This window comes from Lonchura striata, chromosome 6, assembly GCF_050655825.1.
Source record: "Lonchura striata isolate lonStrDom1 chromosome 6, ASM5065582v1, whole genome shotgun sequence".
Lineage (NCBI taxonomy): Eukaryota > Metazoa > Chordata > Aves > Passeriformes > Estrildidae > Lonchura > Lonchura striata.
In genome coordinates, this window is record NC_140708.1 from 22,234,414 (window position 1) to 22,260,020 (window position 25,607).

At 45.4% G+C, this 25,607-nt stretch overlaps 1 long non-coding RNA gene across 4 annotated transcripts in view; it reads left to right on the forward strand.

Annotated features, from left to right (window-relative positions):
* The first annotated feature begins 257 nt into the window (after positions 1–257).
* LOC146767049 (uncharacterized) overlaps positions 258–25,607 on the forward strand; it is a 45,123-nt gene continuing 19,773 nt past the window's right edge. The window contains exons 1-3 of one of the 4 annotated variants that reach the window (XR_014956133.1): positions 258–8,629; positions 10,168–13,356; positions 24,198–24,269. This is a non-coding gene — a long non-coding RNA (uncharacterized LOC146767049). Of the gene's footprint in view, positions 24,270–25,607 lie in introns of all 4 variants that reach the window. The other 3 variants (XR_014956132.1, XR_014956130.1, XR_014956131.1) reach the window with 3 other exon arrangements.

Sequence of the window (25,607 nt, forward strand, 5' to 3'; positions counted from 1 at the left end):
TGGATTGGCTTTTGTGAGGCTGTGAGCGGTGGGGTTAAAGAGAAAATGGTGCCTTAGACAGAGTCCAGAGAAGATCCTTCAATTAAACCTGAAGTCTATTAGCAAAGAAATATTGAGGAGGTTGAGAGTTAGCAATGATTTAACCAGCAAGTCTTCCTTGTGAGTCATTTAAAAAAAAAAAAAAAAAGAAAAAAAAAGAGAAAAGGATCTCTCTGGTTATTTATTGTTGAGTGTGTGGTTGGACTCCCACCCTCTTATGTGAGAGGGTGGGAGCAGAGACATTGGCTTGGAGAGGCTGGGGCTACAGGGCCTGAGTTCAAAGTTTGCTAGCCTCTTAACTCCCACACAGCTGAGCTTTCCTTGGACAAAAAAGTGAGGAAAAATGAAGCAGTGGCAGGAAAAAAAGGAAGAGTGATTCTGGGAAGATAAAACCAGATCTCTGGGATAAATAAGACTTTTTGGAACTTAATCATTGTTCACGATGTAAATAAATTACAATGAAAGAAAAGGAGAACCGCCAGCTTCTGGGCAATGAGTCAGAGGGCAGAGCTGAGCTGTAGAGTGTGAGTAATAAGCAGGAGTGGAGGGAGGTTGATGAAGAAGCTTGTGCAGGACAAACAGGCTCTATCCAGAACAGCACAAAGGGGCACAACAAGCAATGTTAGGTGTGAGGGGCAATTCCCTTTCTGTTATTTTCTGTGTCAGAACCTGAGCATTCCCCATTCCTCCCAGACATTCTTCCTTTTGTTTCCATGTCTTAATTTTCAGCCTGAGCATAATCTTGCAGCAGTGTTCATGGTCTTGAGCAGAGCTGGGGCTGTCTCTGGTCCTCACCAGTCCTTTGGGTGATATAATGTCCCACATTTGAGAGGAGGGAGGTGAAAAGGATCTGATAAGGGAAAGCTTGAAACTGATTGTTCAGGATAGAGGGACATGTCACAGAATCACAGAATATGCTGAGCTGGAAGGGATCCACAAGGACCATCAAGTCCAGCTCTTGGCCCTGCACAGGACACCCCAAGTGTGACACCATGAGCTCGAGAATGTTGTCCAAGCACTTCCTGAGCTCTGTCAGGCTGGTGCTGTGACCACCTTCCTGGGGAGCTGTTTCAGTACACCCTCTGGGGGAAGAACCTTTTTCTAATGTCCAACCTAAATCTCCCCTGACTCATCTTCAGGCAATTACCTTGGATCCTGTCACTGGTCACCACAGAGCAGAGATCAATGGGGTCAGCCCCTCAGCCCCTCAGCCCCATGCCCATGCATTGCCCCCAGCATGTGGATGTCAGCCTGCTCGCCCTGGCATGCTCCAGACATTTCCAACATTCTCCTCACCAGGGCTTCTGTTACCTGCTGGCCACCCCCTTGCTGACATGGAGAGGATTCTAAGGCAGAGATCAATGTCTGCCCCTCCTCTTCCCCTCATAAAGTTGTCACTTCAGTGAGGTCTCCCCTCAGGCTCCTCTTCTCCAGGCTGAACAACCCAAGTGATCTCAGCTGCTCCACATATGGCTTCACCTCAAGACCCTTCACCAGCTTTGTTTCTTTCCTTTGGACACTTTCTAATAGCTAAATGTCCATCTTACATTGCAGTGACCAAAACTGTCCACAATATTCAAGGTGAGGCTTTAGCAATGCAGAGCAGAGGGAGACAATCACCTCCCTTGACTGCAACCTATTCTGGCTATTTGAAAAAGAGTGGTTTCACCTGCTCCAAAGGTCCTTAGGGACCATGGCAGGCATTCAGAGCTGGACTTAGGAATTGTCAGAGTCTTCATGCCCTCCTTATCTATCTATCTATCTATCTATCTATCTATCTATCTATCTATCTATCTATCTACTCTTTCACTCCTTCCTCATGGAGAAACTCCTTCCCTGCAGTTACGCAGTCTCTTTTCTTCTCTTTTTCTTTTCTCTCACTCTTAGACACATGGCTCCCCCCTCCTACATGCCCCTGCTTTGGGGATAATTTAACATGTTACACACTAACTTTCCAGTAATGGCACTCTGGCTTTTTGAAATTCTGCTTCCCTGTTTTATGGCTGGGCGTCTAATGGTTATCTCGCAGCCCTGCCTCTGGCAATCATGTAAGGAATAAATAGAAGCTGACACAGTAATTTACTTAAATCTTCTCCACACTTTTGCAGCATTTTCCTCCAGAGGATACCCCTGAAACAACAATTATTTGAAATGTCATGCGTTCCTGCCCCTAGGCTACCGACAAATGAACATTAAATCTATTAACAACAAAAAAAATTAAATGTTTACTTTTCTGCGAAGGTAAAGGAGAAGCTGGAGAGAGGGAAGGATGTCTCCAATAAATTTCTTCTCAATAATAAAGAGGTGTAGTTAATGTTCTCTCTAAGCAGAGTCAGCTTGCAGCCCACATCCTATGAGGACAGAGATGTGATGCCACAGTACTGCCACACAGCCTCGCCAGGGCAGCTCCAATAGCCTCATTTTTCCAGGCCAGGGAGCTCAGTTTTAGGTGGGTAGTTTTGCAGATTAAGTAAGATGTAAAGAGGGCCAGAAGCCATGAACAAGGTGGTCGCAGTTCTCAACTTCTCTGGCTGCTGGTGCCTGCCATGGGGACTGAGGTGGTGGGAGAGGAGGCAAAAAATGCTCCTTGGCAAAAGGAAGAGCATTACCTCTTGGCAAAAGGAAGCATTACCCCTTGGCAAAAGGAGGCTCAGAATATAGCTCATCTGTTTCACAGACAGGAAAACTGAGCATTTTGGAACTCTGTCCCTACAGCTTGTGGAAAATCTAAGCCAGAGGTAAGGCCCAGCTCCTCCTCTTTTCTGTCCTTACACTCCCACCTCTTTGCTCAGGTTTCCTGAGCACAGGTAAACATAGGTATGGAGGGTGGGGCCACATGAAGGTGGGCTCAGCCCTGCACATGGGTCCTGGTGGAATATGCTGTGAATATGGACAGTCACTGGCATCCACTCGCTGGGGCTGGAAGTTCCCATGGGGATCTGGCAAAACAGACTTGGGGACCATGCCTAAAGCCCAGGAACCTATTTTCCATTCTGCAGATGGGGAAAGTCAGGTCCAGTGCAGGTGCCAAAATACAGTAGCTGAAATAGACAAAGTATCCCAGCTTTACTCTGTTCGCTTCCTAGTGTCTTTAAAAGACTGTCCTACTGCTTGAACTTTCTAATATACGGCTATTTTGGAAAATGTTTGTCCATTGATTCATCATAAGACTGTCTTAGGAACTACTGTGTTTATATAATCATGAATCCATCCCTTTGACTTGGAAATCCTCTGTCTGTTCAGAGTTTAGGGATTTAAAAGAACTTGACTTTTTGTGAATGAACTTGTAAAGGAAAATTTCTCACCTGGTGTTGAATGCTGCCAACCCCATTGAAAAATTTGCTTTTCTGTGCTTCATTTTCCCTTTTTTTCAGCAGAAGAAGCTTGGACATAAACCTCAAGCACCTTGGAAAGAATGACACCTCTGACATGTTGTCTGAACCAATTGTGATGGGGAGTGTGAAGAGGCACCTGCTATCCACCTTTAGAAGAGGATACACGAATATCTGACCAGCATTCCTTTCCTCTGTGCAGAATGGCCAGGCACTTTAAACTTTATCACCAGGCAAGTGAATTGGATGGGACTCTTTTCCCAGTGCACTGGGATCCCACTTCCTTGGTACTAGTTCTGATTCACAGACTCAGACAGTGAAGATATCCAATATTGAAGTCCCAGTGGAGTTTATGGTCTCAATCCTCATCCATTTTCTCACTGCTGTCCCAGCCCACCTACTAAGGTGGTTCATGTATGTGGATGTCAGGCACCTGTGGTGCTGGACTGCTGTTGAACGGAGACCACTGTGTATCAGTGGGAGATGGTGTCTGCTTGGGAGAAGATCCTCCAAAGTAGCTCCTGGAGTCCTGGAACACAGGTCAGGGTAGTCTATACAGCCAGATCATTCAGAGGTGGGACAGGGCCTCTGAGTCCCACAGATCCCCTTGACATTTTGTTTCTACCAGCTGTGATTGTTTAAGGAACAAGAAGAAAGATCATCTTCCAAGTGCATGACGTATGTGTCCAGAAGGAATGAGCTGATTCTCTAATAATACTTTGACATCCCAGTGTTTTCCAGAAGAGTAAACTAGCTTATCCAAGGAATCAGACTTTAGCTCTGGAGCAACAACAGCTTTGGGCTTTTCTCAGGCCTGACACAAATACTTTGCCTGTAATCCTGTACTGCTGTGACTGCATAGAGGGTGTGTGTCCTTTCTCATCCAGAGGGAAGGGGTTGTGTGGGGCTTCTGTAGGTGTGTTTCCCATTTACTTTCTGAGAGGTTCTATCTGTTTGATATCTGTTCTTCCCCACTCCAGATCCAGCTAAGTGCCTGAAGTGTAATGATACATGAAGAGCAAGGTAGATATTACATCTGTGGTCAGTCAGCTCCACAACATATATCCTCCATACAGGAAACCACACAGCTCATGCAGTATAAAGCAAGGGCTTTTCCCTTGGTCTTAATGCAGATGTCAAAGTACACTGTAGACTCTGGGGTGCAACCTGCAGGGGAATTCTGTCTCAGTATTGCAGTGGATTGATTTAAATTATTCCACTGCCAGACAAAAGTCTAAGCACCACAGCAGGTTTATGATTTAGCCTAATACAAAGAAACACAGTTTGTGGCCTAATATATTGGGATGGACTCTCAGATAGCAGGTAGTATCAGTAGAAGTCAGTGTCTGCCTTTATAAATTGAAGAGCCTCAAATACATGTTATTGTATTGTTGAAAAAAAGGCAAGAACTTGGAAAAGCATTCAGCAAACTACTTTGCATTATTAAACTTCCTCCTGTAACATCTCCACTTTGATCTCTTCTCTGGCCAGATTCAGATCTCAGCTCCTGATTTCCACCAAGCAAAGTATATAGGGAAGCTGTGTGCCTGCACTTTTTCATTTTCTAAGCTTTGTAGCGCGTTCTTGTGCTCTCAATTCCGGATAATGCTGGACCCCTTTTATCCAGCCCCTCCTCTTGCCCTTTCAAGTGAAAAGAAGACTCCTGTGCCCCCCCATCAAAGTTAAAGGGAGGCTTTAGAGAGGAAGGCTCAGCACGCTGGGGCTCTTGAGCCTGTGTTTAATCTCTTTTCCCGTTCCTGCGTGCCTCTGTGGCTTCCCTGCCAGTTTCTTTGTTGCCAAGTTTCTCATTTCCTTTTATTTGTGTGTGCGGGAGGTTGCCAGGCTCGCTGGAATGCATCTGAAGTCATCTTCGGGGGACACGCCCCGGCCCCCGCCCCGGGTGATCGCTGAGCGGGAGCGCTTCCCTGGCTGCGGGAGCGCTTCCCTGGCTGCGGGAGAGCTTCCCTGGCTGCGGGAGAGCTTCCCTGGCTGCGGGAGAGCTTCCCTGGCTGCGGGAGAGCTTCCCTGGCTGCGGGAGCGCTTCCCTGGATGCGGGAGCGCTTCCCTGGATGCGGGAGAGCTTCCCTGGATGCGGGAGCGCTTCCCTGCCTGCGGGAGAGCTTCCCTGGATGCGGGAGCGCTTCCCTGGATGCGGGAGAGCTTCCCTGGCTGCGGGAGAGCTTCCCTGGATGCGGGAGCGCTTCCCTGGCTGCGGGAGAGCTTCCCTGGCTGCGGGAGCGCTTCCCTGGATGCGGGAGCGCTTCCCTGGATGCGGGAGAGCTTCCCTGGATGCGGGAGCGCTTCCCTGGCTGCGGGAGAGCTTCCCTGGCTGCGGGAGAGCTTCCCTGGCTGCGGGAGAGCTTCCCTGGCTGCGGGAGAGCTTCCCTGGATGCGGGAGCGCGGCAGCGGGACCAGCGCAGATCCCACCCGCGCAGGGCGGCCGTGGAGCGGGATGGAGTCAGGGAAAAGGGACTGACAGAGAGCACCTTGCCCCTGGCTGCTGCCCTGCCAGGAGGAGAGCAGAGACATGTGCAGATCTGGGCAGGGGAAGGTCCCAGCTCTGCCTCTGCTCCTGCCTCACCTCGGCTGACCTCAGTGCAGTGCCCTGACTCTTGGCACGGCTGCCCTGCTCCATCAAGTGATGCTGGGCTGGAGGTGAGGCTTTCAGCTGGGTCTGGGCGTGTTCCCAAGATCAATAAGGGCTTCATTAGGCTCCCGAGGGAGAGAGTTGGAATCATACAGGCAAAGGGGGGACTCTGAATATTGCTCCAGAGCTGGACATAACTGTGAGGAATGCATTGGTCTTAACAAGTGAGAAGAGAGACCAAGTTTGTGTTCGTGCTGCCATCCCTTCAGCATGAAGGTACTTCAGTGGACAACCCATCTCTCAGGGAACATGGAACAGGGATGTGCTGGGTGGAATGAGACATGGCAGGAGCACAAATTCACCGCTGCAGTTTGTCTCAGCTTTCCTTATGCCTCAGCCCTCTCACCAGAATGGAGCAGGTGGCATCACCAAGACTTTCATCCTCCTAGGCCATTTGCATCTAGTCTGGCACATGGGGTTACCATTCATTTCTCTCTGAAGCAGTATTGGGGAACTGTAACTCCAACAGCATCCCCTAAAGTCAATGTTAGCAGCCTATTTGCTAGGCTGTGGAAACCAAAGAACAGGTAAAATCCTTTTGGGACTGTGCCCAAAACGTAGGCATCTTTGAGACTGCCACTTTTTTGTGATTACTTCACAGCTTCTGAAAGTTCCCTATACTTTCCAAGGTGGATATCTGTCTGTCCAGCTCTTGACACTAGAAAGCAAAGAAATAATCTCAGGTTTCTTGGTCCTTTTTGAGTTTCACCTGAATTCCTGGTAAAGTTCAGCAGAGGTATCTACCCATGGTAACGTTTTTTTTTTTACATTTATAGGCCTTAACCAGCCTGAGCAGTCTCTCCTGCAACCTCCACCCATGGACCCAAGGCTTATTTAAGCTTGTCCACGGGCCTTCAGCCTCTGGCTGTGTAATGTTGGACAAGTGGCTTTTGGTGGATCAGCCACTGTCGTACCTACTACGGGTCTTGTTAATCCAGATGCTAAGGTATGTGTTGACTTCTCAGCTTGACCTTGGTTCACAGACCTTGGTCTGTGACATGCTGAAAACAGAAGTTACTCACTAGAGGAATTTCCAGTGGAAAGGACAGCAAAGATGTGGGATGTTTTTGGTTAGGGTGGGTCTGGAATTCCTGGAAGTGGCAGGTTGCTGTGCAGCAGTCCTGGTTTGCCTGTCCCATGGTGCAGTGCTAAGAACACTCAAGTTTTGGTGTTACTTTCTGCTCGTGGGCACTGAGAGTAACAGCTGTGCTAAGAGCCTTGTCCTGGCTCAAAGGCTTCAGCATTCTGTGGGTGTGAGTGTTCACTGCTGTGCTGCACAGACCAGAGCTGCCAGGCTCATGGGCCCTTAACAGCCAGCATGCCACTGCCCCAGTATCTGCCAGATCTCCCTGCTGCTTTCTTCATGGGACATGGCATTGCCATTGTCTCTGCTTCCTTTGGACAGGCCCGTGGGGTTGTGCAACTCTGAGCTTGTGCAGTGTCCACCTGGATGTAATTGTTTTGGCTCTGCACCTAGAACAGTCTGTCAATCTGCAACCCTGAAACTCCTGCAGGAGACCAGGAGATTGCATCACATATCAAGGAAAAGACTGACTGATAAATATATTGCAGTAAGCAGAAAAAAGTCACTTGCTGTAAATACTCTTCTATTTTTTGTTGTGGTGCTGCTATTTCAACCCAGTTGTGTAACTATCTTTGCAGAGAGGCTTCTACACTTGAATTTTTTTTTCAAGGTACTTCCTTACTGTACATCTGGCAGTTCTTGAATTGCTTTTATGGAGGATTCCTCTGAAATTTCCAATACTTCTAAAAATGAAAAACATTATTTATTAATTAAGATATTGTGAAGAGAGCTTCACATTGATAAAGCCAATGTCTTTTTCAAGTGTTAACAACACTTTTATTCAAGAATGTTTCAATAAATATAAATTTTGCTATATCCCATTTCTATTTTCTCCTCTTTTATCAACCTCAGATCTTTTTCTTCATGGTTTCTTTCACCAGGATGAGTTGCTGTAGGATGGCAGAGCAGAAGGAAAGCACATCATCTAACCACCCTGATTCTCCCCTGCTGCTGCTTGGCATCCACATGTACTGTGAATTGCAAGAAAAAAGCAAGACCTGGAAGCAATCTGCTGAGGGTTTCAGATTCTCTGTTCCTCTCTTCCAGCCCATTAGGTCAGAAAGAGAATGGCTATCAACAAGTGTTTCATCTGGAAGTGTAGCCCTGGGATTTCCCTAGATTTTTACCCCAGCTTGAGCTTAAAACCAGATTCCAGCTATCAGTCATTCTTGACTGAACTTATATTCTGATTTTCTAGAGCTTTATTTCCACTGCCTGCTCCCCTTATAACGCTTCCTTTGCATTTGGGGTGTAATTGTGTCAGATCCCAGCGTAGGAGATGTTTCCACTTGTGCTGGTTACTGCTGTCTGGACACAACATGGCTCTAAACTCTGATACAGTTATTGCTTGGGGAGGGAGGAGTTGGCCTGAAACTGCTTCTGATCAATATTTTAGAGATTTTGACAATGAAATGAAAAAAAAGCCAGAGAGGTAGCGAACTGGAAGAAGGTTGCAAGTCCTTTGGAGATCAAGGTTGCTACTCAAAACATTTAAGCTGGTGTGCTGGAGAAATCAGCTAAATTTAGGTGAGTAATAATCAGTAGATGCAAAGGCTCAGGGTGACTAAGGAATGGAGGAACTAGTGCAATGCCCAGGGGGAGGGCAGATCTCAATCTGAGTGGGAGTCAGTAATGTCACACCCTTGCAGAAAGAAAATGTTTGGGTCTAATTTTATCAATGCTGGGGTCACTGCTGAGACACGAGAGGTCCCAGGATGTGTCTGTGTCTACAAGAATGTACCTGGCTCATTGCATTGCTTTTCCCAGCCTACATTTATATGTTTCTCTCCATCTATTTTATCTGCCTGAAAGCTGGCAGGGCAGTGGGAACTTCAAAGGAATTTGTACTTTGAGGTTTTCCTTTTTTCCCCATGGAAAACCTCCAGAATCAATGAAAACATATAGCATATGCTATGTATTCCCCCAAGAGCAAGCAATGCAGCAAGCTATTGAATACAAAATGCTTTGAAATATCCTGATTGGAAGGTAATTGATTATCAAACAATGGTTACAATATGCAACAGATATCATAGCTCCTCTTTGGTGCTGGAACAACTAAGGATTAAACCTGCACCTCCTAGAGGAGGGATGCTCTGGGACAGGTGTCCCATGCAGAGAGGTAGTACATTAAACACGTGATGCTTTCACCAGGCACCAGCTCCTGGTGTTCCAGCCCAGGCCACTGGCAGCTCAGAGCTCTCCCCCTCTCCCTGCAACCCTGGAATGGGCACGGCTCGTTAGCAGCAGCCTGGCAATGCGGAGAGCCTGCTATGGCAGCAGCTGCTGTTCCAGAGCTGTCCCAGGCAGTGCAGCCCAGAGGCTTTTTGCCAAGGCAAGGTGCTCCCTGCAGGCTGAGATGGAGCCTGTGGGAGAAGGGGTAGGTCCTCACCAAAAGCAACCAGCTGGAGCAAACTTTGCTTCCTTGCAAAGTGCTTCCACCTTGCAGTCCTGCCTGCCCAGCTAGTCACCCTGCCCCTGATGTATATGCAGCCATTGCCAGGGAGCAGATGGAGGAAAAACCATCTGGCTCCTACCGAGCTCGTTCCCAGGCTGGAGCTGGGGGAGCTGCTGGAACAAAGGATGGCATTGCTTGGGAGTGCCTGGACTAGAGAGTTTGGGAGTACTGTAGGAGTCCTTAACTTGTTTCTTTTACACCCATTGGCTTCCCAGCAGCAGGTTTCCCAAGCTGCAGCTCCCATGTGTGTTCCCTGATAGCTGAGCAGTGGGCTCCAGCCACTCTCCCTGTCTGGGGGACTTCTGCTGGACTCATGGAAACAACAATGCATTTTTCCTCTCCTCAGCCCACTCTGCTGCCCTTGTGGTAAGACCATATGGGCCACACTCATGGGTCAGATACCCTGGATTTCTTTCACATGGCTGGCACAGCCAGATCCTGTGGTGCTGGATGAGATTTTCCTTGTTCAGGTTCTGCTTTGTTCCATGCTAACTCCACACAGCTGGGCTGTGTGGGGCTAGTCACCAGGGAAAAGAGGCTGGCAGAGATGAATAGAGGATGTGAAGAGTTCCCTTGGTGCCCTTTTCCCTCACTCTTGTTTCCCTCTCAGCAGGGGGAAGCAGTCTCTGCGTGGTCCTTTGCCGATTGCATCGGGAAAGTCATTAAAAAGAATTAAAAAGGAAACAGAAAGAGATGGAAGAGAGGGGGAAAAAAACCCTACAAAGCCCCTAACAGTTATAAACTTGAACAAAAGAACAATAGGATCTTTCTGCTCGAAGTGCTGGGCCACCCTCACCTTGACTGCAAAGGACAGCAGTGCTCCAGCCACTTACTGGGAGAATGGAAGAAAGCCTTGGCTGTATTTCTGCTGGGATGGTGGTGATATGGGTTGCAGGGCCAGTTGTGAAAGCTGTCATCTGATTGTTCAGATGTGGGAAAAAAAAAATATATACAGAATTAAATTAATTACACATGGTTGACTCATCCATCTGCTGAAATTGGCAATGGCTTGGTATCCTGGCTTTTGGAGAGGGAATAATATGTAAGAGACCATCCTGGGGGCAGTATCTGTCCTCCTTTCTGCTGTGGGGAAGTATCAGCCTCTGTTAGCAACTGTTCTGGGGAGCAAAAGAATGGAATGGAGCACCCTGGTTCCTCCAGTCCTGTCTCCCAGGAGGATCTGCCTTCCAAGGTTATGGGGTTGTGACTGGTCTGGGAAGATCTGGTTTATAATCCATATTCAGTACCATAAAGTTGCCTAATTGGGTTGCCTAAATTTTGAGTCTGGACTGACATACAGAAGTCTAGGCTCTTTCAGAGGCCATCCACTCATTTATTCTGATTCATGGCTGGACATGGTCAATCACCTTTAAAAGGCTTGATATTTGAGTTCTGGATGAGTGCTTGCAACCTGGAGCCTGTAAAATTCTGTGGAGGGTTGTCCCAAGATCCTCACCATCTTCATTTCCCTCAGCTTCTGCTTCAATGCCAGTCTGTACCTGCCTGAACATGTCCTTTTAGGTCTCTGGGGCAAAGGCAGAACGTTAAGATAGCAGTGAGGTAATTTTTGTTGCAGTGAGAGCAGCCTGTGGGCTGGGGACAGAGATGGCGATGGGAGAGGCTGGCAGAGATGAGTTGAAGAATCTCATTTTGAAGCCCTATGGGCCACAGACTTGCCTGGGTCTGACATAGTCACTGGTTCAGGTTCCTTCTCAAACCATCACACAAACAGCAGTATTTCCCCGGGTTTATTTCTGCATGCTACACATGAGTTGGATTTTCTCACCCAAAGATTGGCCTCAGGAAAGCTCCTGGACCATTTTCCTATTAGCCCTCCTTGTTAGACTCTCACTGAAGTAGTTCGTAGCTGCAGGTGTTCCTGTGCATCAGTTACCAAGGCTTAGGCTACAACTGTTGCAAAAATCCTTGAATTGGATTGAAATGAACAGTGGATCCCCATGAACATTGCCATTTGCTCGTTTATGTCTCACCTGGAGTACCACGAGCTGAGGCAGAACTCAAAGGGGCAGAACTCGCTGGGGAGGTTTGGATCATATACTGAAATGGGTTTAGCTGCTGCACAAAGGAGGGTTTTCATTGGTGGTGCCCTTAATTGCTTGCATTACCTTATTTACATGTATATTCTGGAATCTACTGTGTATTAATATGGGTCTCTGCATTTATACTATTGGCTGTATTCTTCTAGGGGTAACTGTGTCTGTGTTGTTAGAACTTGCAGGTTTATCTTCATGCAGATTACCAGTATTGGGGTAAAATGCTATCACTTTGATGTACTTAACAGTTGATTTCTTGTTCACTGGCTGATCCTGTGGCAATATCTTGTTCCCAGATAAGGTCCAGTAAGTGTGTAGTTTCTGGGTGTGTTGAGGTGTGCATTGTTGTGTACTGGATGCATCACTCCCTGGAGGTGGTTCTGTGGGGTGTTTTGAGGCATTCACTCCATGGCTCGTCACCATGGGGACAAGGGGGGGAGTTGAAAGGAATACAGTTTGTATTTCTTAGTGGTGTGTGATTGTGCTTCCACAGTTCCTCAGAGTGAAGGTGCACGATGAAGCACATACCTCTGCCGTGTGTGTTTCTGGATGACAATTTTATGCATGCACATATGCACTCAAACAATAATATGCACACACCCTCCTGGCTCCAGGGCGTGTAGGAGTGTGGGTGTGTGTGTGTGTGTGTGTGTGCGTGCGTGTGTGTGTGTGTGTGTGAATGCTATTTAAATAAAAAAGAAAGGAAGTGAATCAGGGTCGTTTCCATTTTAATTGTAAAACAGATAAGCACTAAACACTTTGAAAAAGTAAATGACTTGAGAATAATTACTATCTATTACTCTGCATCCCAGGGGGGCAGTTGGAGGAGCCCAGATGGCTACAAAAATGGGATTTAGCAGAAAATTGAAGACATTATTCACCGTAACACATTATCAATTACCTTCATATCAATTACAATAACCTTACATTAGAAGAAGGGCCAGGAGACTATCTTCAGCCCCCAGCCTGAATAGTAATTGCACTACCCCTATGGATGGGGAGTGTGTGTGTGTGTGTGTGTGTGTGTGTGTGTGTGTGTCTGTGGGTGGGTGGGTGTGTGTGGGTGTGTGTGTTACAGGGCAGGGGCCACCACAGGGTTGTGCAAGGGTTTTGGCAGCTCCAACTGCTGGGAAGAGAAGGGGAAGGAATAATAGCCATTCAAAATAGTTTTTCTTCCTCTCTATGCAGTCACCTTATGGAAGGCTTTCCTCTGTCCTGTTTGTGTGGTCTAATAGCTCGAAGGGCAGCTGATGTGGCTCCTTCCAAGAAATTCTGCTTGGCTTGCCATTTGGGAAGCACAGAGTCTCTGTGCAGAGACTGTTTCGCACCAGTGTCCTCTACTTTCCTCTTCCCCCTCTCAGCCATTTCAGCCAAGCTGCTCATTTTGTTATCAGGGACTCATATGCAATCTGATGTTCTTTTCTGTAGGATCTGCCTTTCTTGGTACAGCAATCTGTGCAGGAGGTGGGAACTGCTCCCTCTGCCAGACCCAGATGGGGCAGCAGCTCGTGTTTCCTGTAAACACTTAGAGAGAGATCGCATACCTTTGATGGGATATGGAGATGAACCAACCAAAAACAACTTTAAAAAGTCTCTTCCTTTTCTCCAGGGATGCTGGGAGGTGTCTTGGGGAGGAGCAGTACCAAGGCTGTTCAGCAGCCTGGTAGCATGAAGGTAGCTCTAAGGACATCTTGTTGCCTGCGGTTGTCTCCTGTTGCCAGCTGGGATAGCTTTTGGAGCTGGTGGTAAGTCAATGCTTCTGACTGTAGCTGGCTAATGCTTCTGGCCTGCCATAATGCCATTCTGAAATTCCACCTCCTGGATTTGGGCTTGATCCAACTCACCCAAGTATTTACACATGCAACACCCACATCTAGCTGTCATGGTCCCATTCTCTGCTGCAATCCATACAGGTTTCACTGCCACGGTTTCCTGGCCTGTGCACAAATGTGTGTGTAAGATAAGGATTTAGACACATCAGGGCATTTATGGGTTAAACTGTTGATGACACTCCCTTCAGCCTCCCCCCTTTCCCAAATATGCAGTGGAGTGTCCAGTGGGTTAGTGCAGAGAGGACTAATTGCTATTAAAAGGCTTTAATCTGGGAGATTAGTGTTGGCTCCAGGCAGTGTTTGCACACGAAGGAGATGTTTCCGATGAGATGAACTAGAATTTGTCCCTGCTGTTTTGTTGATAGAAAATCATCTTCCCCTTGGTTTTTTCTCTTTATCTCTGTCTTTCTTGCTTTCTTGCTCACTCTGATAATTTGCTTTTTCCTCTTCTTTGAAGTTAAGCTGAGAGCTTTATTGTATTTTGGAGTGGCAGTCCTGTTTGACCTTTGGGGTTGGTTGTCTTTGCACATATGCAAAAGACAGCCATACCATGCATACACAGAGATGTGACTGGATTTTTCTCATTCAGAGTCCTGCAGGAAATAAATCCTGATCAAGAGAAGTAATGATATACGTATTTTCCCCTTGTTTGCTGTTGAGCCTCTTGTGGGTCAAAGAGGGGCCTGCAGAGTCCTTCCTATAACATGGGTCAGGCCAGTCGCCTTCTCCTGGGCAAAGGCTTGATCCAGAGACCACGAGGAAAAGGTGTTGCAGAACTGAAAATCCTAAAGCTCCCTGCAGAAGTAATTAGTGGGAAATAATTAAATGATTACATATGGGAAGGTATGAAGTATTACTGGACCTCTGGCATGACCCAGGAAATGTCACTATTGACTTTGATGAACATTGGATCAAGCTCAGTGGAAATTAATCTGATAACATGCCAGATGTGTCCAGAGAGCCTTACCATGAAGGAGACACATTTGACCTGGGAGCACAGAAATCTTTGTGCTATACTTGCTGAAGGATCCAAAAGCAGAGGTGCTTTTTCTGAATTTACTGTTGACAGAAATACACGAGTATCTCCTGGGTCTATACAGTTTCACAATCCCTGCTGCTTCTAGTGTAGAGTTGGATTTTTCACAGCATCCTCAGGAAATTAAGTGCCAATTCCCTTTGAAAGTACAGTGGAATAAATGCTGCTTATGTGTAACTCTACACATAGTGGAAGGCAATTTGTATCCTAAAGAGAAGGATATGTGAAAACTTTATCAGAGAAGGAAGACTCGGGTAGAACCACAATGTTGCATAGTCCTTCTTGCCCAGAGAGTGACCAGACAGAGGCTAGGAAAGAGGAATGGTAAGAAAGAATGAGTCCTCAAATCAAGGAGGCCAAGAATCAAGGGGACAGTTGGGTCAGGGGAAGAAAATTGGTTCAGGATCTGGGTCTTCCATTCAAAGAGGTCAAGATTTTCCAAGGAGGTAGTGCTTTGCAAAGTGTTATGCATCATTCTTTCTGTGCATTGTCTGAACACCATGGGCTTTGCTCTTCTGCAGGATGCTGCCAGAATCTTCCATGAGACTGCGCTGTCATTTCACCACAAGTATTTTGAGGAAGTGTATGTGAGGGTCTGGGGAAATGAAGAGAGGGGAAAATTAAGTCATCTCTGTATCCGTGGGGGCTGGTTGGCTCTCCAAAGGCAGTTGTGAAGCCTTTTACTTGGCAAAGTGGTGTGGTGGTGTGTTGTTCTTTGGGATTTTTAAAGCATTTGAATTGGATATCGAGTGTCACAGCATGGCACCTCTAAGGACAGCTTTGGAGCAGGCTAAAATTTTGTGTAAATGTAATTATTTCTTTCTTAATCCCTGCCTCTGCCTAAAAATCTAAACTGTTACTGTTAGCCAGAAGGAAGGCAGACCTACTGCTCATGTAAATAGCTTTAGTTCTGTTGTTTGTCCTTGTTCCCTCAAGTTTGCAGATGATGTTCGTGTAACCAGCATAAGGATCTGGCCTCTAGCATGTGTTTGTCCCATCTGCTGTCCAGCATGTTAATTTTCATGGAAGACACCGACTTGCATGGACTGTGATTTTAAGGAGGGGCCCTTTTTCTTTGCATGAGCCAACTGCAAAGCCTCAGGGGCCAGATTCTGAAAGGCAGTCAATGCCAAGACCTGGAGGCATTGGGAACTCAGGTCCTGGCAGCTTCAAGCTTGTGGTCTGGTATTGACAAGACTATAGGGAAAGAAACAAGTGTCAGGCATTTGTGTAAAAACAGCGATGATACAACTTTTTTCAGTAGCAACATTACTGAGGGGAAGGGCCAGACTTGCAAAAAAGGTCTCAGTTGAAATAGGGCCTGAAAAATCCTCAAGGGAGTTAGAAATAGTGGAACAGGGAGTATATTTTCCCTGCAGTTGACAACCAAAGTAAAAATAATGGTTCCTTTAAAAAGGAAAAAACAAAACAAAAAAAGGCCCCCAAAAAACCAAACTAAAACAAACCAACCAAACATCCAACCAAAAAAAAAAAAAAAAAAGCCAACAAAAAGCCCACCAACACAAAACCAACAACAAATAACAGGCAGGAGAGAAGGATTTTTTTCCTTTGGCTGATCCTCTTTAATTCTTCTACTTCAATAGGAGCAGAAGTATGTCAGGTGATGGCTCAAATGATTCTTCCAAGTGTTTGGTGCTGCAAATATTTACAAATATTAATAGACAACCTTCTTAACATTCCCAGTGATCTTGCTAGTCTTGTGTTTTGGATGCAAGATTGAAATACATGAGATTTTCTAAATTTTCAGGCATGATTTTATTAAAAAAAAAAAAAAAAGAGAGAGAGAAAGAAAAAAAGAAAGAAAAGTAAAACGGCCAAGCCAAAAATGTGAAGTATTTTGAATTGTCCCAAACCCAAGTATTTAGAGTCCACCTTGAATACTGTTTTGTTTTTTTTTATATAATGTGTGTTAGGATACATTTCTTGACTGTTACTGGTCCTATGCAAATGGCTTACTGTGCATTTGGGCAGTAGTGTTAGTAACTATTGTTTTTATTACATGTTTTATGAAGTTTCTGAAGCTCATAGAATCAGGCATGTGGCAATATCAGTCATTCATTCAGTTTGTTATCTTTTCAATGTTTCTGCATCCAAGGTGAGCATTAAATCAGAATAAATAGCCTAAGAATTTATTAGAAGCTTTAAAGTCCAAAGGTACTCAGAATCTGTGATATGATTAATTATTTTAATGAATTTCAGTGAAACTTTTGGTTTTAGCAGATATGGCACACCATTTTTAATGGCTTATGTTGGAAATACCACAGATAGGCTTCTGGTCACTTATAAATGCTCATGAAAATGGATCTTTTGTTGTATTCCTCTCACTGTGTGATTGGAATCCTGGGAGTCTGCATCCAGGGCAGCTGGGAAGGAGGTGGCTACTTGGTGTTAGAAGTATTTAGATGTGTTGAACCCCTTCAACCTCACTGCAAAAACTTCCACTTGACTTCAGAGAAGTTTATGTCCCACAGCGTATCCAGGAGTGCAGGTGCAGTCACGTACACATCTCGCACAGAAGTGCCCCTCAGGACCATGGGAGGCTCATTTTTGAGGAGGGCACTGCACTGATCTGAGGAGTAATCATGAGAGGTGGTGGCTGGTGCAGGATGAGACTGGAGACTTAGAAGGGGCATGAGTGAGATATAGAAAGGACCATTGCATTGGATTCGAAGAAAAAGACTGACACGGGCATTGGGATTGGAGAGCTCCATGGACATGAGGCAGCAGGAGCTCACTCAGCAACCAGCTAATCCCTTTTCTCCAAGCTGCAGCCAACCAACGGTGTAGCTGCCTCTTCTAGTCTACCAGTGGCCTTAAAAATTTTGAGGAAACCTAAGTTAAACCTGGCCCCTGATGGGTGTTATGCTTTCCCAAATCCAATTAGCCAATCATGACTTTTCACTTAGCTGCGTGACTTTAATTGAATCAGAATAACAAAGGAAGGATAGAAATTTACTGGAATTTACTTAGCACGTAGGGTAGAGTCTTGCAGCAAGGATCATCATGATCTCTAGCACTGCAGAGGCAGCAGAATTCATCAGAGGTGTAAAAACACCATGAATACTCCACAATAATACGTATGAAGTGTTTTCATCTTCTTATAAACTGCAAGCATCCATATGGAAAGCTGTAATAGGTGTGGTGGTTCAGCCTGCTTTTCTCCTGTGTGTACTCTAGCCAGCAAAATTTGGCTGCATGTAATACCTCCTTTGCACTTGCTGGTGTGAAAGGGGCTTTTGGACAGATGAAATGCCTGTGAATGAAAGGCCTCCAAGTCTCTAAAGCTGAGCACAAGCTTAGAGCTATGCAGAACTGAGGCCTTTGAACAGCGGATTTGTTTCTTTGACTGCCATTCAAAGGTGCAGGGGCTGTAATAAAGCACAGAAGCTCCAAAATGTGCATTCCTGTCGTGTTACTGGGCCTGGGGTAGCACCACCAGATGAACTTTAAAAGCCAGATTCCAGGATATCAGGACAATGACAATGCATTAGCACCAGCACAAGACTTGGCACTGACAGAGATGATCTAGCAATGCTACTAATAAGAGCTAAACTTCTTCTGAACAGATGTGTCATTGGCTTGCTCATGGGGATGTGGGAAACAGGAGACATGGCTGCCACATCCAACATGATTTTGAGCATAATTTGGAATGAGCTTTTGGAGAGCAAAATATACATTAAAACATGCCAACTTAGTGATTTCTCTTTTCTTCTTCATTTTACTGGTCAGGGTTGGTGCTGGCCAGTATATAATGAATATAGCACCAAGCAAAACTTAGGAAAACCAAGAGGAGAACAGTGACTATTTTCCTGCTTTCTATGCATGTTAAGGGACCTCCCTTCTACCAGAGCAAATTGCATCATGCAGGCCACACTCCATGCATGCTGATGCTATTTCATATCCAAAGGATGCCTTGCAGCCTCAGTGAATGTTGATCTGGATTTAACCAACATAACAGGGATCAGATTTTTGCCTACTGGGAGCTGTCAATGAATGCAAAGTGTGACGTAGTGCTTATCTAGCATGCACACGAGGGACCCTGCTGCAAATCAGGAATGACTTCACTAAATCCAGTGGAGCTGAACAACCATAAATGAGCAGAATGAGGCCCATGCATTATCCCAGGCTAGCATGCTATCTTTAGCAGGCCCTAATGAATTCAGCTGCAGCATGTAGTCATTAATCCCAGGTGGAAGGAGCAGCTCACCATTACATGACCTAGGATTTCAAGAGTTTGCTATTAATGCACCGGGTTGCTGTCCTAATGCAGAACCCTTCATGGCCCAAGACTGGGGGAAACATGAAAATCTTGCTAAGGCTCTTTCAGCACCTTCCAGCACAAGTAAGAAGGAAGGAAAGGCTGGGGTAATAGATGGCACACTGGGCCCAGAAATTGTTTATGATGCAAATATGTTTAAAAGTACTGCTTTGCCTCCTCTGGGAAAAGGAGCTTAAAATTGAAGTCTAATGATAACAAATGATTGTTAATGAGTTGTCTAAACATAATAGATGGAAAGAATTAAAAGCCTAGAATAAACAGGGTTTCATTAAAGAACAATAAAGAAACAACACAAATTTCATAACTTAGAATAAATGGGCCCTTGTGAACTCACTGGGAGTGGAGGGCACTGAGGTGGGTGCATGGACTGGGAAGCTGAGTCCTCGCCTGCCTGGATGCACTCCCTGGAGCCAGAGCTCTGGTGTCTGGGCAGCACTCACTGGCAGGAGCATCTCTGAGGCAGCTGCCAAGGGCTTCACTTCTCCAGAGCCTGCACGTGCTTGACCTGCAGCATAGGAGGAATCCCACCAGCAGTCCTCAGTGCTTGAAAGCACGCACTTGCTCAAGTGTCTGCTAAAGCACCTTTCAGCACCTGTCAGCACTCTGAGATGAAGAGTGAGACAGGTTTTCTCAGAGGTGTTTACAGCCAGGAGCTGGCTAACCCTGGCACTGGAAGCTTCCATGACCTCAATTTAGGCAGTCCATGTAGCCCTTCCCTACAGCACCAAATCTTGGTTCCAGAGCTCACAGAACTCTCTGGGGAATTTGAGCTGTTCCTAAGTGAGTCTGCAAAAGTTACTGAGAAAGGCAAGCTCAAACCATCTGTGTAACAATCTATAGATTGTCTTTTAGGCCCTTCAGTGGCAGATACATTTTTTTTAGGGGCACGCAGATAAAATTAAAGGTGAAAATCAGTTCTCTAGAAAAGTGTGCTACTGAGAATGTGAAATTCTGCAGAGATTTCACAAATGGTTCATCAGAGTGTTAGATGCCAAGAGCACACACCATATTTCATCTCAGTGTGTGGCAGATGGCATATTGTGGATAGATTTTAGACCAAGATTTTATTAAGGACATGTGAAGAGATGATCGATAATACCTTGGTAGGTTTGTTTCCAAGACTGTCTGCATTTGGCATAGTGACATTATTATTGTTATTTGTGTGTGGTGGAAAACCTTTACATTTCAAAGTTGTTTTCAGACTTTAGAGAGGATCTCTACTTCAGGTTTCATTTTAAATCATCCTCTGGACAGGAAAAATATTCTGCAAGCCAAGTCTAGAGTCTGGGAGTCTGCCTTAGCTTTTACAGTTTTTCATTAAAAGGAAATGGGGGGCAATAGACAAAATCTGAAATGATGTGGCAAAGAACACATCAGGATTCTCTCAGAAAACATTGCATTTACTATTAATTTATTTTAAAAGGTCCTTTTTTCTCTAGGAATTAGAAAGTAAAAAAAAAATCCATTTGTTGACTTGGAGATCTTGTTTGTATTTCAGGAAGGATTGCATGTTCAGCAGAGAGTACATGAGAGCAGGAGTTTGTGCTGTGGTGATGTGCCTGTGTTTTGGAGTGTGTCCATGTCCAAGTGTAATGTACTTGTCTTTACTGATATTCTTTATGATGGTGGATTGCAGATCTGACAGGCTCTCTTTATGTGTTTGTAAAGCTGCATAGGGCTCAGCACTAGAAGACCCCAGTCTTGACAAAAACCCTGGAACAGCCCTAACTTTCTGCTGGGGCTGGCTCCTGCTTTTATTCATGGTAATTTGTACTTCACCTGGTGGTTGGTTTACCTAGGAACACTTGTGAACTGTGCCACACAGGTGCAAAATTAACCAGGCTTGAAAAAATCCAGGCAAGAATGGATGCTGTGCAGAGTTAGACCACAGTTTCCCAGCTGTAAAATGGCTCTCTCATGACAAGGTGTCTTTCTTTTTCTTGGTTAAAAATATGAACTTTGTTTTTGAAATATGCTATTTGGAAGTTTCTGCTGAAACTGGAAGCTGATCAAGTTTTCAATATGGGTTTAGGAATATGTTTTTAGAATTACCTACAAAAAGATCCTGCCTCCTCCCTTCAAATCAATGAAAATTGAGGTTACAAATAAAATGTGATTTTGCATAGGAACAAGAATGTTGTTAAACATTTTTATTAATAAGAATTAGCACCAGTATTATTGTTGTTAACCTCTTGTTAGTAGTATTATTAACTGTGTCTCCTTGTGTGCTTAGTCTTAATGTAGCATAGTCTGCCTTTCTGAGAACATTTGTCCCACCAGCTGGGCATGTGAGAATTTGGGGTCCTGTTGTACCGGTGACATTATCAGTGTTAAACGTGACTGTGCAAAGGCATGGAAAGATTTGGGTGAATCTCTGACCATATTTGCACTGAAGTCTGTGTGTGACTGGATGGGGACACATCCATGTGGATACATTGCTAGTCCTTAATGGAGAAGATCTGGAAGCTTGAATTCTTGCTCCTTGGCAGCTGCTGAAGTTTCTAGCACAGTGAGAGAAGAAGGAAACCTTCCAAATTCTTCTCGTACAGTTGAATGACATAACAATGCAGACTGGGGTTCATATCTGAGCCCCTTGGAACCAAGGTATTCTTGAGATAAACTTAACTCAAAAGGATCAAATTCCCCAGACAGCTCAAGTTTGGTAAACTTGGTTTGATTAAATGAAATTATATGGAAACATTCTGACTGGCTCTAGTGAGGAAGGAGTATAACAAGTGGCAGTTTGAGACTTGATCCGGGGATTCCGAAGCCTGGCATCACAGACAAAATTGACCCCATGATTTCATACACAGGAGTGTACTAATCCCCCTGGACATTTATGTTTATTGAGCTTGCATCATCACACAGGAATGTGCCTTGCTGGCTGGGCAGCTTGTGTCACATCTCAGAGTCTGCACTGGGTGGACTTGGTGCTGCTGTGTGGTGCTTAAAGCAGTGTTGATGCAAGCAGTGTTGGTTTAATGGCTGGTGTGCAGGTCTGGGACAATCACAGAATTACAGAATGGTTGAGGAGGAAAGGGACCTCTGGAGGTCATCTTGTCCAGACCTCCTGCTCAGGCAGGGCCACCCAGAGCCATTTGCCCGGGACCATGTCCAGGTATTCCTGCTGCTCTCCCTGGCTGTGGTTGTAACTGCAAGGAAAGTAACAAGGCTCAGGCAGCACGGGCACTGCCAGTAAATCATTGTGCAGTTCAGGCTGTTTTTTCCCCTACTGGAGTCCATAGAGAATCAGACAGACTGTGCTGAGCTGGTCCCATCTGCACCCAACCTGGACAGCAGCTTTATCTTGCCTTGTAAAACTGCAGAGCTCTGTGACAAAAGAGTTAATCTCTGCCTTTGTTTCTCTTCCTCCCTCTTTTCTTTCTCGCAGCCGACTGAAAGGCAAGATGAGAGCAGATCCATCAGTGTCAGCTGCTTTCAGCACATCAGCACTTTTGGGGGGTTTATTGGGGACTAGTCCATCAGCAGTGCTTCCAAAGTGCGACCACGCTGCAGACATGCCCCTCCTCCTGCACGGCAACCAGGCTGCCTGGGGATGCAACGCCAGGAGCCCGGTGCCACCGGCCAGGGGCTGGGTGATAAATGACTGCATGAGGCATCTCCATGGCCAGCAGAGTCCAGAGGGTCGGCCAGAGCCAGGCTTCTGGGGAGGCAGCAATGAAACCATATTAATTTCTGGGCGTGCGTCCATGTGTGTCTGTGTGTCTGTACTGTCTGAAATAATACACTTGACACAAACACACATGCTTCACTTCCAACACACAGAGTAACACGGGAGAGAGCTGAAAGGGAGAAAGCAATCTGATTGACAGGTTAATGAAGCAGTTCATAATAGCAATGGATATTATAACCTTAGAAACAGCTTGTAAATACCCAGTTGCTTTACATGTATAAACATACTCCCATGCTCAGGTCTGTGTATATACATTTGCCTATTTATGAAATATATATGCATATGTAAAAGGTGCAGGAATGTGAAATCAATGCTCTGAAGCGAAACCAAAGAACAAATAGAAGCTGGATAAAATTAAGCTTCATTAGCCTACCAGCCATATATATCCCCTGTCTTTTATTTTGCTCCTGGGCTGGAAGTCTTCCAAAGCAGTGGAGGGACTTAGAAGCACCCATCTGACTGACTTGCACTTCTAAGCCTTCTTGGTATGCTTGAAAACTCCACCTTTGTGGGGTTTGTTTAATTGGTGGGGTTTTTTTCTCCTTCTTTTTTTTGTTTTGTTTTGTGGGGTTTGGGGGGGATGTGTGGGTGTGTATTTGTCTGTTTGCTCATTTGTTTGCTTGTTTGTGTTTGTTTTGTTGTTTCATTTTTAATCCCAGTGTCTTGGGCAGGGCAAGCCCATCCACGCAAGGCTGGGAAATTTTGTTAGCATGAGGAGAGTGGAGTTTGAACCCATATTTAATCCAGGGTTTTGAGTAATTCCTCATCACTTTGGTATGTCACCCTTTGAAAAGCTAGATGTATCTTTTACTAGGCAGATATTTGGATGTCATTGTTTGCTTCTGTATTGTATATATCCGTGGGAATTTCCCAGTGTATTCTGGACTGGGGCAATGACTTACACAACAATCCTTTCTCTCTTTTGTGGGACCTATTAGCAAATATAAATAGCAGCATACTGAGCTCTTGTGGATGGGCAACAACCCTGGGAGCTGAAAAAGCAAGTCCAGCATGACTAAGGACCTTTAGCTTTTCATTTCATGACTCTGCTTTTACTTGTAAGCCTCAATTTTACAGTAAGATAATTCCCCTAGGTTCTTCTCTTAGCTCCTCTTAGAGAAAAAAACAGGAGAAGATTAGAAGATTTCTCATACCTACAAAGAAGTGTTAGACTTGCCAGTTCCCAGCACTATTTCTAAGCATCACAAGTGTGGATGGAAAAATTCAAAGAACCAAGTGTACTGGGAAGGATCAGAGCCACAAGGTTGATAGAACCCAAACCTACACAATGGAAAGTTGATTTTATCACATTGAAGTTTAGCTCAGACTTCAACTCTTGTGAAAATCCTCAGCAGATTCCCATCTAAGACTATACAGTTAAATTCCTGGCCTCAAGCCTTTTGGAAAGAGTTGTGCCAGATATTTTCTTCCCTGATGAGAATTCCAAGACAAAAGAACTTAAGAGGTGGTATATATGTAAAGACTGCTGATGTGGTGTGGCACCATGAAAGGAGCATAGATACACATGCAATGTGCAAAAAACCATGCCTGCAAGTCTCTAATCACATATGCTTGTGCTTTTGCTACTGCAGCAAGGGATCCTTTAATTTATACAGCAACTTGCACTGTCTTGATCTCTCTCTTGACCACAGTTCTTGATGAGCTTGTGAGCTGAGCTTACAGGCAAAACAGACAAGCCAAGTATTTCTGTGTTAATCTTACAGCTGTGGAACAGATGTCCCTGAACCTGTGCAAAGCTGAAGACAGAGATGGGAATGGGACTCATGTCCAGCATGGTAAGCTCATTATTTCTCTTTGTCTAGACTGGTCAATTTTGCTAAAGCAACACTGGTTGAACATTTACACAGAAGCAAATAGCTCTATATCTTAGTTTCTAGGAGTATCATAGCTCTGTAACTGGGAATCCTCTGGGTTTGGGTGCAGTTTGGACCACTGTCTACGAATACAGTTTTGCCTTGCATCCCCTGTTCTTCTTTAAGCTCCCTTTTCCTCTGTTTCCTAGAATTAGTGTCTGTAGCTGCTCTCCACAAGCATTTTTAACCCTGAACTGTAAAACAGAAGAGAACAAGATGACTTAAGGATGAGTGGATCTCTCCCCTGCCCCGGAGACCAGAGCAGGGCTGGGTGTTGGTAGGCAGGCGGTGCCAGCTTCCTGTGGGAGCAGTGGCTCACGGAATGGGAGCTGGCAAGGTCTCCCTGTCTTTGGTGGTGAGGAGGAGCAGGCTATGCACGACAGCTCAGCTGTCTTCTGCCACCCAGGCCAGCCAGCCAGATCTGTGAGGCCTTCCCAATCAGCGCAGCGAGCTCAGCTCTGCTGCCGTCAGCACTGCTGAGAGCAGAGGCTGAGGATGGGTGAATCCAAATATCCGGATTGCATGGGTATTGGCTGGAAGCATTCCACCATATCCATGTGACTGCCTTTGCGTGATATTCATGCTCATCAGAAAATTAATTATTCCATTCAGCAGGCTCTGTGAGCTGGGAGGATTACCTTTCAATACCTGGAGTTCCTCCTGGGGGTGGGAGAGGTGTGTGAGTGAGAGAGCGAGCTTGTCTGTCTGCGTGCCTGCGTATCAACAGGGTGTGTTGTGGACACAGATGTGTATAGACAGCAAGAGATTGTACCTGACTGCAGATACAAGGAAGGAATTGCACCAATAATGTAGAAATAAGGAAGATGCCTTACTCTGTGTGTCTGTGAAAGAGAGTGCCCTTGCTGATGCTGAGTGGCTTTGCATACCAGAAAGAGAAGTATTTTCTCCCAGATAGGTGAGCTGTGTACAGGTAGCAGAAGGTGAAGGGCCTGGGTAGGTGGCAATGCCTTGTCTTTGCCTTTATTTGTGTGAGGGACATATGCATGGCCCAACTGTGTTATGCTTTTTAGATCTATCTTCAGAAGGGTTGATATGTGTTTAATAAAAGCCTAAACTTTCCCATGGTTTCCTGTGAACTTGTCTTTACAACAGAAAAAAGCTCATGTTTACACAATGATTGAAAAACGGCAGTTGAAAAACTGCACACGTGGTGGAAAACTGGTGTCACCTGGTGCCACATTAGTACCTCTGATTTTGACTATGGCCCTCCTAAACACAGGTCCAGTTGTCTTCCTTATA